Below are 16,721 nucleotides of genomic sequence, written 5' to 3' on the forward strand. Positions count from 1 at the left end.
AGAGGATCCTTCCTCTCAGATGAATGCTGGAGGAGCTATAAGCCAACAGATGGTGACTTCACCAAGTGACAAACTCCTTCCGTAGTGTCAGGGCAGACTTGCTAAATTGAAATGCTTAATTTAAATGTTTACACTTGAATGTTTACAGATAAAGAATTTTAATCAGCTATCAGGTAGTAATCATCAGGTAACACAAGACAAAGGTCTTCAAAGGAATTAGTCAAATTAGAAAAAAAAAAAAAGAACCTTAACAAATATCAAGCTAAAATACAAAGGAGAATATGAATGTCAACATAAAGTAAAACTTTCAGAAAAAAAAAAAAAAGAAAAATGTAGACAGTGTAATTCTAAGCTCTTTTTGGATGATAAATTCCTGCTGAATAAATTGAAGTGACATTTGGTTTCTCATAACTCTCACCTATCCTGATGGCCTCCTAAGTAAAGATTCTTATGTAGCCTTTTTTCACTAACACTGACATCCAGCCACGATTGTCAAGAAAAGAGATGGTTTTCTAAGATGCTGACACAGTGAATATTTAGAATCCTATCATCTAGTTATACACAATTAGCAATTAACTCTTCTAATTACTACCTTTATAATAAATAATGATTTCCTGATGGTATCTACTTTATTTGTATATGTATTTAGCATCATAAGTACTATAAAATGTTGCAGATGAATCAAAGGATACACAATACTAAAGAGAGAAGAAGGCAATGTCAGACTGTCTGAATTTTAAAATGTCTCTTCCAACAAGAATCTGGCCCACATACATATTATAGAAACAAAAGCAACTGTCATCTTAAACATAATTAAATGTATCAAAGCAATTTAAAGTTTGTAAAAAAGAAAAATTAGTAATTTCTGCTGTAGGAACTCTACGGATAGGCACGTGGTAGAACTATAATGCAAGAGAAAACTGATTTATTTTAATTATATTCATAAGCCTCCTAATTACCCTGGCTATAGATCTATTCTAACAAAGATGGATAATGGAATAATATGAAAATCGCAACATCCAATTTTCCCCTAAACGCAAAAACAGGCAAAGTAGTAACAAAAGGAACTAGACAGAGAAAATGTGGCAAACAGTAAATAACCTGTCTAGTGCTAAGCCTATCAGGTGACCAATATATAGAAAAGGAATGGGAAGCACAAGTACATTCTAATTCCTGAAAGAGAATGGTGGAGGAAGAACCCTCTTGTCCCTTATTCCTAATTTAAAAAAAAAAAAAAAGAAAGAAAGAAACATCGATGAGAAAGAAGAAGGATTCTATAAGCAAGGGACATGGAGATCATGATGGGAAAAACGTACAGTGACGGCCAGCCAAACTAGTGGAAACTCATGAACTGTGGACCAATAGCTGTGGAACCCCCATGTGGCTGTGTGGTGATACTTTATTTGTGCTGAAATGTAATATTTTATTTGTATGTTAATAAATAAAGTTTGCCTGGAGTTCAGAGGTCATAGCCAGCCATAAACAGAAGTCAGGTGGTTAGTAACACACGCCCTTAATCTGATCACATGGCAAGCAGAGTCTCTGTGTGTTCAAGGACACAGCCAAGCCTGGTGACACGCCTTTAATCCCAGTACCAACCATAGTGACCTGGAGATCTGTATAGACAGGCAGTGATGAGGAAGTGATGTGGCTGGGCTTAGAGCCAATGAGAAGGTAGAACAGGATGGCAATAAGGGCAAAGGTTAGACAGGAAAAGTCTCTCTTGGGAAGATATAACAACATGGTGAGCAAAGGTTAGTTAGCGGCTACTGCTCTGATCTCTATGGCTTGCACCCCTGTATTTGGCTCTGTGTTTCTTATTTAATAAGACTGTTTAGAAATTCATCTACTGGACTGGACTAGGCCCTCTGGATAGTTGAGACAGTTGTTTAACTTGAATGGGGTAGGGGGCCCCCAGGCAGTGGGATCAGGAGCTGTCCATCATGCATAAGTAGGCTTTTTGGAGCTTGTGCCTATGGTGGGACACCTTGCACAACCTTGGTGCAGGCGGGAGGGGCTTGACCTGCCTCAACTGAATGTACCAGGCTCTGCTGATTCCCCATGAGAGACCTTGCCTTGGAGGAGGTGGGAACCAGGCAGTAGGTTGTGGGAGGAGGGAGGACAGGGGGGTCTGTGGTTGATATGTAAAATGAATAGAACATTTTTTAATAATAAAATTTTTTTAAAATGGAAAAAAAAGAAACATCGTAAAGACAAACAGGTACTGACCACTTCATGCAATTTCCTCATAACAATCACATCATAAGAAGTGTCAGGAAGTCAATATAGAAACAGACGTAATCATAAACTGAGTCTCATGCCCATCTACAGAGATAGGTCTGGTTTCTAACTGTGTTATGTTCAATCCATCTCTCTTTTTGTCTCATGCTACCTTGTATGAACAATGAAGTTACTAGCATTATGTTTCAGGTAGGAGACCAGGTCTCTGACAACACTCGATTACAGGGTGGCTTATGGAATTTTTACATATCATCAAATCAGGATCCTACATTTTTCTTTACCTTAGAAAGACAAAGAGCACAGGGTGAGAGGCAAAATGAGCAGACTGCCAGTTATCTTTTATGTGTCTCTCAATCTCATTTTCTATCATCCCACACCCCGTTCTCTGCCCTAAGAACACAACACTGAACAGATAACATAAATAGGCTTCCAGCTTCACCAGTGCCTAGTAAGGGGGAGGGACATTTCCTCTCCACACTCCCTTCCTGTAACTGACTTCTTGAATTAGATTAACAGCTCCTTCTCTTATCATTCAGTATTAGAAATGATAACTCAGAAGTTAGGCATTTGGAATGATCTGCAGTGCGTCTACTAACATTCTTGTTGTAAATCAGCTGTATAAATACTATTCAGATATGGCCTCTGTTTCTTCTTTCCATCCTAAAGTCCTAAGATCCCAAAGACCCTGTTAGAGTGGGTAGGTCACTTGGGCTGTGTTCCTGAAAAGTACATCTTTCCCCCGCACAATCTCTTCTCATGCTCTCAAACCACATTTGCCACGATGGAAAGTATTTCTCTTCACCACACACTTCTCACTATGACCCTCTACCTCACTACCCACAGGCACAGAAGTAACAGGTCCAAGCCAGAACTGGTAGAAGCAATGGACCAAAATGACCCTTTCTTCCTTGAAGCTGTTCCGCTCAATTTGTCACGTGATGAAATGTGCCTAATCCACAAAACTGGTAGTGAGCAGTGCAGCTGTTTGTGTTACCATACACACACTGTGGAAGTACTTCGGAAAACCTTTAAAGGTGATGTGTGGGAGGAATCTGGGAACATTTGAAGCAAGCTGGAAAAAGGTTAGAATGCTAAATCAGCCGAGCTTAAAGGCTACGCACTAGTGCACATGGTCCACCCATTTCAAAAGTATCATTATGTCTATGTATGTACTAGCCCTGGATGACAGGTTCAAAATATTCAGATGATTAACATCCCAATACACCATGTCTTGAGAGAGATAAAGAAAACTGTCATCATGTGTGGGGCGTTTACCCACCACCCCCACAGCTTCCCAGAGTTTTCTTGAGTGCGATCAGCAGGAAATATTAGATAGAAGGACTTATAGCAGAGAATCTTGCGGAGATAAACAGATAGAAAATAAAGGATAGCCTCGAGAGGGCCTGGAACCTATTCCAACGGGCCCGGACTATCTCTGGCCCAGGGTTTTTATAGAGACGCCAAGGGGTGGAGCAAAAGACCTCCCCCAGCACAGCCAAGTGCAGACCATCTCAGACACCTGCACTCAGGCCCGTGGTCCTGATCATCCTCTATTCGGACCTGCTGGGTAAAGCCACGAGGAACCCAAGAACGGGCTCCCACAGGTCCCCCCTTCTTAATATATAAAAAAATAACTATTAATGGCTTACAGCAATCTCCATAGCTGATACACCTCCCAGTATGGGAGTAGAGGATGATACAGATGGCATTTCTCTTTTGAATTAGGTCCAAGGTGACTACAGCAGTCTTAGCTGCCTCAAGCCCTTTCTAAACCAAAAACTCTTAAGGCAACTACAAACTTAAAAAATCCCTTAGCTTCATCATTACCATTAACAGGTTAACATAAATATTGCTATACATAGTCACAATTCTCAATCTTACAACTCAAAGCAAACTCTTAACAGAACCATTTGAATTAGCATATATGGTGCTATATATAGTTAACAATTTTCTCCATCTTACAACTTTAACTCAGTCATTTGAATTTTCTTGTTAACAGAACATAGGAAAAACTTCGATGTATTCACATCAAACAAATATTTCCTTAACTCCACAAAACCAGGGTGCATTAATATCAATAGGTTTCTGCGAACATAATTCAATCTCATAGCTCCTCCTTTTCTTTATAATTTTTAAACAAAAACTCAAACCTAGTTAGAGGAACCCAAACTTATACAATTCCTACAAACCCATACTGAAAAGCAATATTTTCAATCTAACCATTAATACTTTGAAAACTTAGCAAAACATCCAAAAGCAGTTTCTTAATAAAACTCTTTACACACTTTAAAAGTAGTCTCTTAGTATACCCCATTTGCATTTCTTACTAACAAAACATGACATTAATCCATTCAAACAACAATTTAAATTAAATAGACTAAGGAATATTAACTCTCCCTTTTCTTTATAATTTTAAGCAAAATCTCAAGCCTAGTTAGAAAACCCAAACTTTTCTGTTTAAACAGTTCCATTTGTAACACAAAACCAGTTCCATAAGTAATTCCATTCTTACATAAACAGTTCCACAAAACAATTCATGAATCACCAGTAAATAAAGCATATACGCATACACAAAATTGCATCTTGATTCTAAGTAGAAATACATTTCTTCGTTTAAACAGTTCCATTTTTAACCCAATTCCAGAAAACCGTTCCTAGGTCATTACTCAAAACTGTCCCATTGCAATGAAATCTCTATTGTTCATTTCATTTAAGTACCAAAATTCAAATGATAAATTCTGGTACTAGCCTTCCAAATATGAGAAATCCATAACCAAAATCTTTTTGTAATTTTATCTCATTTTAAGTTCAAAAAGTTCAAACAAGAAATAAATTCTGGTATCAAGCTTTCATTTCCAAATATGAAGAGACGTTTTTTCAACCAAAACTTTTTGCAGTTAATTTTTGTTCAAACAAGCGTCTCTGCAACTTTTGTTCTCACTGACAGACCTTTTTAGTTACAGTAATATTTTAAACAGTACCGTTTTTTGCTGTTAGCTCAGGTTTTTCTGTGCTGCGTTGATATTCCACGGATCTCAGCTGCGGATGCCTTGTGCTGGTTCTGGCATCCGCCATTCTTAGCGGCTTCTGGAGCTTTTGAAACCATTCAGACTGCCTACTTTGCAGTCTACTAGGACACTATCTCCTGTGTCTCAGGTGTTTTCACCATATACATTAATAGACTCACACTTAACATTTACACTTTTTCACAAACTCACATATAACATTTTTTTGCCTTGCAAAGCATTTAGACTCATATTCAACATTTACACGTTTTTACAAACTCACATACAACATTAACATCTACTTATTCATACTTTATAGAACTACTTTAGCAAATATATTTCCTATTAATTCTTATATACTTATATTCATTCCATCTTATTTCTTATTTAATCTTACATTTACAACTAGCATCTTACAAGCTTATTACTACATGTCTTAAGACTACCTTAGATACTTCTTACAAGCTTATATTCTTAAAGGAACTCTATTGATCTATTTTACAAACTTATATAGGCTACCATTAGCATATATCTAACTTAGCAAACACCTAAAGATTTCTTAACACAGATCTAACAAGACAGAATTTTTACAAACTCACATATCTTATATTCGTCTTTCTACTTCTTACTCTTAATTATCACCATCTCTATCAGAAAGATTCTCTTAACTAGACAGGAAGTACGTACATCATTTCTAAAGTTTACAATTTATAGTTAGCTTTGTTATAAAGCACTGGGATTTAGTGAGTGTTGTCATTATAGAGTTGTGATACTTGTTGCTAGGGGATTGTAACATTCTCAGGACGAAGCCACACTCCAAAATTGCCAGTTCTCTCAGCCGTTCCGGACCGGCAGAGATGCACTGTCAGCGGTAGACAGTTTTTAACTAGAGGCTGTCCCTTCACCCAAATTCATAATAGCTCCCCTAAGAACTTCAATTCAAACAAACGTTTCTATCACAGCAGTACTTTTGGTTTGTTCTACTGAAAAACTTTACGCTGAGGGTGAAATTATCTTATTTAGCTGCTGCAAAGCTCTTCGCCAATACTGCACAGCTATTAGGTAATATAAGGTATTTTTCTAAAGAAGCTAGTAAAGCCAAAAGTGGCACAGCTCCGAACTCTTATTCCTCACTGTTTGCATTAAACCAGTGACAAAACCTCAGAAACACTAATCGAGCCACTTTCATTTCGCTTCCTTTATAGGAACATCATGGGAGCTGACGTTTCTTAGTTCCACGCTCGGTAACCACCGAGCTTCATTCTCCTCTTGTGAAAAAACACAAACATGTCCTCGACCCCATATTAAAACAGGATCGGGACCCTTCCATAATCCCGAGCAGGGATCCTTCCATTTCACTTGAGCGAAATTCGCTTGGGTGCCACTGTGCCAAAATCTATCTGCAGTAGACTGCTCACGGACATCCATATTCAAAAAGTTCAGAACAAAAAGAGCATGGTTTAATGCATTATGTGGTGATTGAGGGTAAATTTCTTCCTTTTTTATATTTATTTTTTGAAGTTGTATTTTAAGACTGCTATGAGCCCTTTCCACAATACCTTGTCCCTGAGGGTTATAAGGAATACCTGTTTTATGTACGATTTCCCATTGGGTACAAAATTGTTGAAATGCCTTACTACTATATCCAGAACCATTATCAGTTTTAATAATTTTTGGTAAACCCATATACAAAAAACACTTCAAGCAGTGCATAATGACATGTTTTGTAGCTTCCCCAGGTTGTGCACTAGCCATTCCTAGTTGTTTTAACTATTTTGAACGAGCCGCTTCTTTGGTAAGATTGTAACGCTTTGGCTGGTGAAACAGGAAGATGTAGCCATAAGAGAGGCTTGTTTTGCCATAATACTGCTGTAGGTGTATGTCTAGTGGGCAAAATATGTGCATACCAAGGTAGGGCGTAATTAATGTAATGTACTTGCTGGTTTTGAATAGCCTTTTCAACTTGCAGAAGAACTTGTCTAACTTTTTCAGTTAACTTTCTGGGTGAATTAGGGTCATTTTCTCCTTTTAAAATATCACTTAAAGGTTTCAAATCACCAGTAAATACTTTTAAATAAGGGCGCAATCATTGAATCCCCTCCAATAATTTTTGAAAGTCATTTAAAGTTTTTAGCTCATCCTTTCTTATTTCCAATTTTTGAGGCTTTATCACCTTAGGGTATAATACATGTCCTAGATACTGAAAAGGCGAGTGTCTTTGCACTTTTTCTGGAGCAATAATTAACCCAGCACAGGTAAGGCAGTGCTGAAGCCGTCCAAAAGTGTCAAGCAAAATTTCTTCGTCTTTATGTGCAAGCAAAATATCATCCATGTAATGAATAATATAAGTCTGTTGAACTTGCTCTCTAACTCTCTGGATAGCTTGAGCTATGAATTTCTGACACAGTGTTGGGCTATTGACCATTCCTTGGGGCAAAACTTTCCAGTGGAATCTTTTCATGGGTTCTTTAAAGTTAACTGAGGGAACACTAAATGCAAATCTTTGACAGTCTTGAGGAGCTAAAGGAATGGTATAAAAACAATCCTTCAAATCCAAAATAATTTTATACGTATTTTCTGGTATAGCAGTAGGGATAGGCAATCCAGGCTGCAAAGCTCCCATAGGTTGTATGGTTTCATTAATCTTTCTCAAATCCTGTAATAATCTCCATTTCCCTGACTTCTTTTTGATGAGGAAAATAGGAGAATTCCAGGGAGAATTGGAAGGTTCAATGTGACCACTATCCAGCTGCTCCTGTACTAACTGCTGGACAGCCTGTATTTTTTCTTCAGTTAGGGGCCATTGATCTATCCACACAGGCTGATCAGATTTCCAGGTTATAGGATCTGCATGGAGTACAGGCTGCTCAATGACCCTTCCTAAAAATGCTCCATAACGTTATTAGTTTTTTCTTTAGGAGATAAAGATGACATTTCCATTAACTTTTGGTCAGGAACTTTTTGTTCATAGCTAGTTGTATCGGGACTATATAAGTATACTCCCATACGGCTCATAACATCTCGACCCCACAAATTTACCGGCAAGTGAGGGACAATGTATGGCCGAAAAGTCCCTTCATGACCCTCCTCATCTCTCCAGGAGAGCTCATCGCTGCTCTGCTCCGGACATTGAGTTTGACCAATCCCTTGCAGCTGTGTAATAGTCTCCATTTTGGGCCACATAGCAGGCCATTGACTAGCAGATATAACAGATAAATCTGCGCCTATATCTAAAAGACCCGAGAAATTTCTCCCATTTATGACTAATGTAAGTTCTGGACGTTGTGGTCCTATGGCTTGTAGCCAATAGGCATCTGACGAACCGAATCCAGCCTCTCCTCTCTTATCTCTTTTAATTGGATTTTTTGTTTGTATTTGAGGAAGTAAGATTAACTGTGCAAGTCTCTGACCGATCTTTATTACTGAAATTCTTGTGGGTGAATGAGTCATCACCTTTATTTCTCCCATATAGTCAGCATCAATCACTCCAGGGGCAACTAGAATTCCTTGCATGGTAGTACTACTTCTGCCCAACAATAACCCCACAGAGCCCTGTGGCAAAGGTCCATAAACACCTGTAGGGAGGGCTTGCATTCCCATTTCAGGGGTCAAAACTGTATAGATGGAAGAACTGAGGTCTAATCCAGCACTACCTGGTGTTGCTCTACAGAGGTCTTGAATATATTTCTTTGCCGGAGGATTGACTGAATTACCCCAAAGGTCTATTTTGTCGGGGCCTGGGGCGGGCCCCTCCGTCCGTTTCCCTGAAACGGACTCTTCTGGGTATTTGTCCTTGACGTGCATTCGCTAGCCTGGTGTTTCCCTCTCCTACATCTTGGACATAACCCAGGCTCTCTATTTGATCCGAAGCCCCTTCTCTTGCTAGGGCAACTTCTAATATAATGCCCCATCTGTCCACACCCAAAACAACTTCCAGGAGGTCCAATATCTTTCCCTTGTCTGGAATTAGGGCGTCTTTGCTGGTATAGAACATCCCTAACCATTTTTCCTTGTAATGCTGCAGCCATGACTATCCCTTGATTGTATGATGGTCCTATATCAGAACAAAGTTGGATATAGTCAGAAATGTTTCCCTTTTTTCTAAAAGGGCGTATCGCGGCCTGACATGCTGCATTGGCGTTTTCATATGCAAGTTGTTTTACAAGTAAAAGTCCAGCTTCAGAATCACTAATTAATCTGCTAGCCGTTTGCATTAATCTGGAAACAAAATCTTGAAATAACTCATCAGCTGGAACGGCAGGGGTCTGAGGCTGACCAAGGTTCCATAAATGTTGCTGCTTATGGCTCAGAGCTGCACAGCTCTCTGAAGTCAGAGATACATTTCCTGAGGAAGCAGAACCAAGCCCTCAGTATGATGCTCGGGGAAGGGTTCAGAAATAAAGAGAAAGAGAATGAAAAATTACTTGAGTCCCTGTCCAGGAAGGCGGCAAGTCTTGAGCACCTTCGGCTAGAGTACATCAGTGTAAAGGAAGAAAATGAAAGGTTGCAGAGAGACATCAGTGAGAAGGAGAGACACAACCTGCAGCTGACCCAGGAGGTCTGCAGCCGCCGCCAGGAGCTGAGCAGGGTACAGGAAGAAGGGAAGTTGAAGCAGCAGCTGCTCTCCCAGAATGAAAGCTGCTGCAGTCCTCCGAGTGGAGCTGAAGGTGTATGAGAAGCTGGCGAGGAGCATAGGAAGCTACAGTGAGAGGCCCAAGGTGAGACATCTGCAGAAGGCTGGAAGGGCCTGATTCTTTCAGCAACCTGCATAGCTCTGACAGAGATGCACAGCTATTAGGTATTTTCTAAAGGAGCTAGTAAAGCCAAAAGTGCACAGCTCCGAACTCTATTTCCTCACTGTTTGTATTAACCAGTGACAAAACCTCAGAAATACTAAACGAGTCACTTTCATTCGCTTCTTATAGGAACATCATGGGAGCTGACTTTTCTTAGTTCCACGCTCCTTACCAGACGCTCCGGTAACCACCGAGCTTCATTCTCCTCTTGTGAAAAAACACAAACATGTCCTCGACCCATATTAACACAGGATCGGACCTTCCATAATCCCGGCAGGATCTTTCCATTCACTTGAGTTTCAGGATTTAGTATTTTCACTTCATTAGCTTAACTCCTGATGTTATTAGCAGCAGTGATATTTAGCATTAATTTCTTATAAGGAACTTTAAGGTAAAGCAACTCTTTTGTAAGACAGCTAGATTTTCTGAAGTTTGTTCCCATCTATAAAGCAGTCATTTCTTTTTGAATGCCTGTTTCCTTGTCTCCTTATTAGATTTGCAAAGGAATTACTCATGCAGGCAGTTTGTCCAAAAGGCAAAGAACTTTTTAATTTCAACATAAGTTTCTTCATATCTAAGACAACATTCAGTGTATAAACTGCTTTCCTTGCTTTCTTAAGGATTTTAAAGTGGCTTGTTTGCACTTATAGGTAGCTTTTTGTCATCCAACTACCATAAAAACTTTTCACAGCTATTAGGTAAATAAGGCATTTTACCAACCCCCAAACCGCTAAGCGCCTCCTTTCAATTTTTCATTGGAAATGACACTTAAACTCTTAGATGATTTCCTCCTTATTCTTTTTAAAGCTGTATTTTAAGTTACCATGAACGTATTTTTGAGCTGACAAAAGTGTTTCAGGCAATGTCGCCATCTTTAGCGGAAAAACTACCTTTCCCAGAATGCATTTCCCTTATATCAGTCCATAATAATATCAGTCCCATATCAGTCCCTTATATCAGTCCCTTATATCATTTCCATAGTTCTTTTGGGTCTGAGAGTCAACTGGTTCTCTTTTACCAGACTTGCTTACAAATTCTTGCCCGGAGGTTTGAACAAAGTTTTTTTGCTTTTGCAACGGGAGATTTGAACAAGCACTTTACATTTTCAGCTATGGCACATTGGGAGGTTTCTATTCTCCTCAGCTGGCTTTAACAGGCGTTTCAACTTCATCAGACACTGGCCCCCGAATCAGAACCACACCTGCCTCGGCCGGCAATGAGGCTGGCATTTCGGATAACAACTTTGCTCGGGGCTTGTGCTTGCCTTAGCCAGCCAGTGAAAAACAAGATCATTTGCAACAGAGCTTTTCCATAGCTCCTTCAGAGATTTCTCCACTGATTTATCTCATTTGCTTGTTCGTTCCCCCCAGATGCAGAGCTTCAGGTATCTGTCTGTGGCTCTGTACCTCTGCTAGCTGCCTTTGGAGGTAGGGGCTTTTTTTCTCCCCCTGAATCTGCCCCAAACTCTAGCAGCTTTGTCAGGTCATGCATTTTCTGGGAGGAATCTGTCTGCTCTGTTTCTTCAGAGTCTTTCTCCCAGACAGTATCCAGTTGGTCTCAGTTTATCCCCTCTACCCAGAAACAGTTTCCTACACTACAGTGCGGCTTTCCCTGCTACTGAAGGTAGGGCTTTAGTCCGTTTCTGTTTCGGGGTCTGCGTGGTTTGCGAACAGACTAATAATCTAACAAGGGAGGTTTTTGCCATTTCTAAACTCCCATTAGGACGGGTGTTTTGCCTCTTCAGGCCTTCACCTGGCCCAGTCCCCCAATGGGTTGTCTTTGCTTGTCTGGGTGCTCAGGCAATCACCCTCAGGTTACACTCCTCATCTCATAGGAGTCAATTGAAACAAAGCTTTTCTCAAAGAGGTGCTTTCTCTGACAGAAAAGAAAGCTTCACTCCTGGTCAGTTCCGCTCTGCCCTGGCTGGGCTCCCTCCCCAGACAGCGCTCTGACCCAGCAGCACAACTGCCTCAGACATAGTTCAGCTCCTCCACTGTGTTCCTAGAAAGGTCCCTACTCTGATAGGAAAGCTTTTCTCAGATTTCTTTTTGCAGCTGTGGACCTATCAACCCGGACTTGTAGGAAAGTGGACAACTGTGCCGCTCCCACTGGCTTTAGCTTTGTTTGTTCATTAGCAATCTTCCCTGGTCCTGCACCTTCCTGCCTCAGCTCTGTGCTCCAGGAAGTTTATAACTGCAGGAACCCTAGTATCCCCGAAATGCACCCCAACTCAGAGACACTGGCCAGTCACCTCTGGGTTTTTGGTCAGAAGCGAGGATACAATGCTAACAGTTTGCATTGCTTCAGGGGATCTTTGCTTTAGGAAGATTAGGAGCACCTTTTCATTCTGAAATGCTCACTTAGACAGAACCTTGTTGCCTCAGCTCGGCTGTAACTGAAAAGCTTGCTTTTTTTTTTCTCAGGTAAAGTTTACTGCCCTTTTGGGCTCTCTGTAGCTTTTTACCCTTACTCTCCCAAGCGTTTCCCTCAGGGTACTCTGACCCACTGTCTTTTACCAGCTTGAAGAGACAGAGCTTAGAAGAGGTTTTTAGAAACTTGTTCCTGCCTCCTGTATTGCAGGGAGGATTTTTAAAGCTTGAAAACTTAGAGAGGTTTTGCTGTCTTAATTTTTGTTTTCCTTAGAGCTAATCACAGGTGATCCCCATACTAATATCTTCAGGTGATTCTACTCTCCTGAGAGAGGTTAGAGGCTTTAGTTTTTAAGTTTCTTAAGAGAAAGATTAAGGCTTTTTAGAGAGATTTTTCCCCCAAAATTTTCCAAGAAAAGCTTTAGAGTTTGAGAAAGATTTTTTTCCCCAGGAGAAAGACCAACTTTTCCCAAAACTTCCCAACTTTAAACTTTGACTTCTTACACCCCCATTTTTGCCTCAGGGAGAAAACACTTTCTCCTACCGCTTGGACTTAGCATTTCAGCTGTCCCCAGGTCAAAGCTTCCATAGGAAACTTTTTCTTCCCCATAAGCTCAAAGAAGAGCTTTTTTACTACCTGAAAAGCCCAAAGAAAGATTTTTTTCCCCAGTTTGCTTTTAAAGCCCCCAAAGTTAGAAAATTGAAGAGTTTTTCTGTCTAGTTGCCTTACTTATTTTTTCCTACACAATCTTACACTTCTAAGTTTTTCCTAAACTATATTACTACCCTATACCTTACTTATTTTTCACAGATAGAAATTGAGAAAGGGATAGAAGATAGAAAATTTTGACAGAAGAGAATTTCGCTGCAGCATCGGACATCCTTCCAGTCCGCTTTCCTTTTCTCTCGAGGATAAAACCCCTGCCTTCCCAAAAAATATATATAAAAATATATATATTCCATAACACCGGCATGCCTTTCCACTGGCAGGGCTGACTCAGCACTTTCACCAAAAACTCTGTAATAAAACTATTATTTTCCTTTATCTTTAGTCCCTATTACTTTGTCTTAAGTCCCTGTTCATTTGTCTTTAGTCCCCCCTTTTTTTAGTCCCCTTTTTTTCTTCAGTCCCTTTTTTTTCTTTTTTCATTAGTCCCTGTTCACGGCGCCATTCTGTGGGGCGTTTACCCACCACCCCCACAGCTTCCCAGAGTTTTCTTGAGTGCGATCAGCAGGAAATATTAGATAGAAGGATTTATAGCAGAGAATCTTGCGGAAATAAACAGATAGAAAATAAAGGATAGCCTCAAGAGGGCCTGGAACCTATTCCAACGGGCCTGGACTATCTCTGGCCCAGGGTTTTTATAGAGACGCCAAGGGGTGGAGCAAAAGACCTCCCCCAGCACAGCCAAGTGCAGACCATCTCAGACACCTGCACTCAGGCCCGTGGTCCTGATCATCCTCTATTCGGACCTGCTGGGTAACGCCACAAAGAACCCAAGAACGGGCTCCCACAATCATGTTGGCATTAAACTGTGAAAGTGTTCATTGCTCTTACTAATTAGTATTTTTTTAATTGTCCAATTAATTGCTATATACTACAAAGAACTATATTGATTGCCATACAAAGATGGTTCTCTAAGATGTATCCATAAAACCAGAAAGTCATGAGTTCAATATCCATATCATGTCCAAATGACCGCAATTCAGGGCACTCTTCCCCATCCTACAGCTCTTACACGGGGGTTGTGGGTGGAGATAAAGATGTACCGTAAAGGATGACAACTAAGTTTCTTCTTTTCTGTGCCTTTACCAGTCGTGCGTCACTGCATTGACCACTGCCCACTGCAAAAAGAAGCTTCTGACACCAGCTATGGCCACCTGCACAAAAACTACAAAAAGAGCTGGAGAGATGGCTCAGAGGTTAAGAGCACTGGCTGCTCTTCCAAAGGTCCTGAGTTCAATTCCCAGCAACCACATGGCAGCTGACAACCATCTGTAATGTGATCTGGTGCCCTCTTTTGACCTGCAGACATAACACCAGCAAGACACTGTATGCATAATAAATAAATAAATCTTAAAAAAAAAAAAACTACAAAAGATCAAGCCAGACAAAATTCTCATGAAGATGGTGAAGATTATCATGATGCCACACTCCTAACTGAGGAGCTATTGGAAGTTTATAACATATAGGGGAGCGAGAATCATTTTCCCTTGAAGGTGTGGTCATCGGTAGTTTTCCAGAGTTCTAGTGGCTGACCCCATACCTATATACATATGATCAGGACTAATTGGACTTACTGAATTATTAAAGAAGAGGAGGAGAAGGTTGTAGAGGAGGAAAGGAAATGAACTTAAGAGGGCAAGCTATTGGGAGGAATTAAGTAAGTTGGAGGGGAGACATGGGGAAGAGACTATATATAAAATCATATTTTAATGTGTGCATGTATGAAATTCTCAAAGAATAAAAAATTTAAAAGCAGCACCTCAAGAGGATGTTTTGGTAATCTCTATTGTTGCTTCCTTCAAGACCTTGAAAAGAGTCCAATATTCTGGATTTAGCCAGGGATATATAGGGATCATTTTTGTTTTCTGTTAGTGAATGGCAGTTTAGGGCTGCCTTTGGTTTCCCTAAATAGTTCACATTCCATAATAAATCATTAAGAAAAACATCTGAAAATGATACGCATCTTGCTGCAATCGGGAAATAGGAAGAATGACTGGGGATTTGCTAGTTGACCCACTGGACTCACAATGAGGCAAATTCAACCCAGAGTTAATTTACTGAGGGTCAGACCGTAGTGACATACATCAATAATCCCAGCACTCAGGAGGCTGAGGGAGAGGATCATGAGTTTAAGATCAGCTCAGCATACATAAGCGAAGCCCGAAGTCAAAAAAAAAAAAAAGCAATGTACCAAGTGATCAAGGTCCAATTTTACTTGTACATCACAGTGGCTTATAGATCCCAGTGAATAATTGAGAACATATTTTACTAATTTTTATATGCCTGGGCGTTTTCCTAGTAAATGGCAAAATGTAAAGTATTTATTTATGGTAGGTATTCTACGTCTTCTCTCACAGAATATCAGTCTTCCGTTATTACAGAGCTACTGTGTCAGTAACAGTAGTCAAGTCTCTATAGTACATATCTAGAATTTCTGTCACACTAAGAAATAAGCATGCTCATACTCATTTCCACCACAAGGAAATCATACTATGATCCAATCTACTGCATTCCAAAAGACATTGGGATCAATCAGCTAACACCACAGGAGGCTCCATTTCTACTGACACTTGAAGCCTATCACAAAAAGTACAGCTGTTGTACTCTTGAAGCCTAGGCACTGTTAGAGCCTTCGCACTCCAGAAAGCCACGGTGCCCACTGAAATCAAGGTGCCTACTAGGTCAATGGCAGCAGTGGCAGCAGTGTATTCCAGGGACATTCCCCAGATCACAGATGCCACCGAGATCTGCCTATCTCCTCAACACGTTTCTCCATTCATAATCAATGGTGGGTCTTCTAGAGCTTCACCAGGATTTGAGTGTTACAGAAGAGTACCCAGAACATACAAGATATACTCTACCAGTCTACCAATGTCTCCTTCCTTCCTTCATAACAAAAGATGCTTAGGAGTCTCAAAGAGATTAAATGATGGCATTGTTGAACCAAGTGTCAAGTAATTAAGCAAACCATATTAGCCACTTCTACATGCTCAAATAAATGCATAAAACCCAGACTCCTGTTAAGAACACTCAGACACTTTTGTCTCAATTTATATTAAACATATTCAGGTGTGCTTAATTTTCTCCAGATTTCCATCTCTGGATATCTGCATATTTGAATTTTATCTCAGCACCCAGAAATGCATATCTGAATTTTATCTCAGCACCCAGAAAACTTAAGAGCAATAAAATCAACAATGTATATTACTGATTTCAGTGTTTAGTATCTGCCCAAGAAACACACTAGTTGCCTTAAATACACATTCCATTAAAGTTACTTCTCAGAACAGCCCTGGTACAAAATGACATTTTGTACCTTTGTCACATGTGAAAAACTGTGGCGTTTTGAAACAAGGCATTCCCGAGACAAAGACAAAATTTAAATCTTGTCCCAAAGCCAAATTCCACAATTTTAATCATTACGTACATTTTTCTGTACTTTTCTCCACTTTATACAATCCATAAAATTATTTTTGTTGTTGTTGTTGTTGTTGTTGTTTTGAGACAGGGTTTCTCTGCATAGCTTTGCGCCTTTCCTATAACTCACTTGGTAGCCCAGGCTGGCCTCAAACTCACGGAGATC

General features: G+C 40.1%; 1 protein-coding gene and 1 long non-coding RNA gene across 2 annotated transcripts in view; one reads left to right on the plus strand and one right to left on the minus strand.

Moving 5' to 3' along the window:
* The window catches only part of Gbe1 (1,4-alpha-glucan branching enzyme 1), a 253,228-nt gene that overhangs the window by 212,778 nt on the left and 23,729 nt on the right, over positions 1 to 16,721 (minus strand). The gene's annotated exons all lie outside the window — the stretch shown is intronic.
* Positions 7,011 to 14,514, plus strand: LOC119088784. Its single transcript, XR_005092511.1, has 2 exons — positions 7,011 to 7,041; positions 14,228 to 14,514. It is a non-coding gene; the product is annotated as an uncharacterized LOC119088784 (long non-coding RNA).

Source organism: Peromyscus leucopus, chromosome 12 (assembly GCF_004664715.2).
Source record: "Peromyscus leucopus breed LL Stock chromosome 12, UCI_PerLeu_2.1, whole genome shotgun sequence".
NCBI classification, from domain to species: domain Eukaryota; kingdom Metazoa; phylum Chordata; class Mammalia; order Rodentia; family Cricetidae; genus Peromyscus; species Peromyscus leucopus.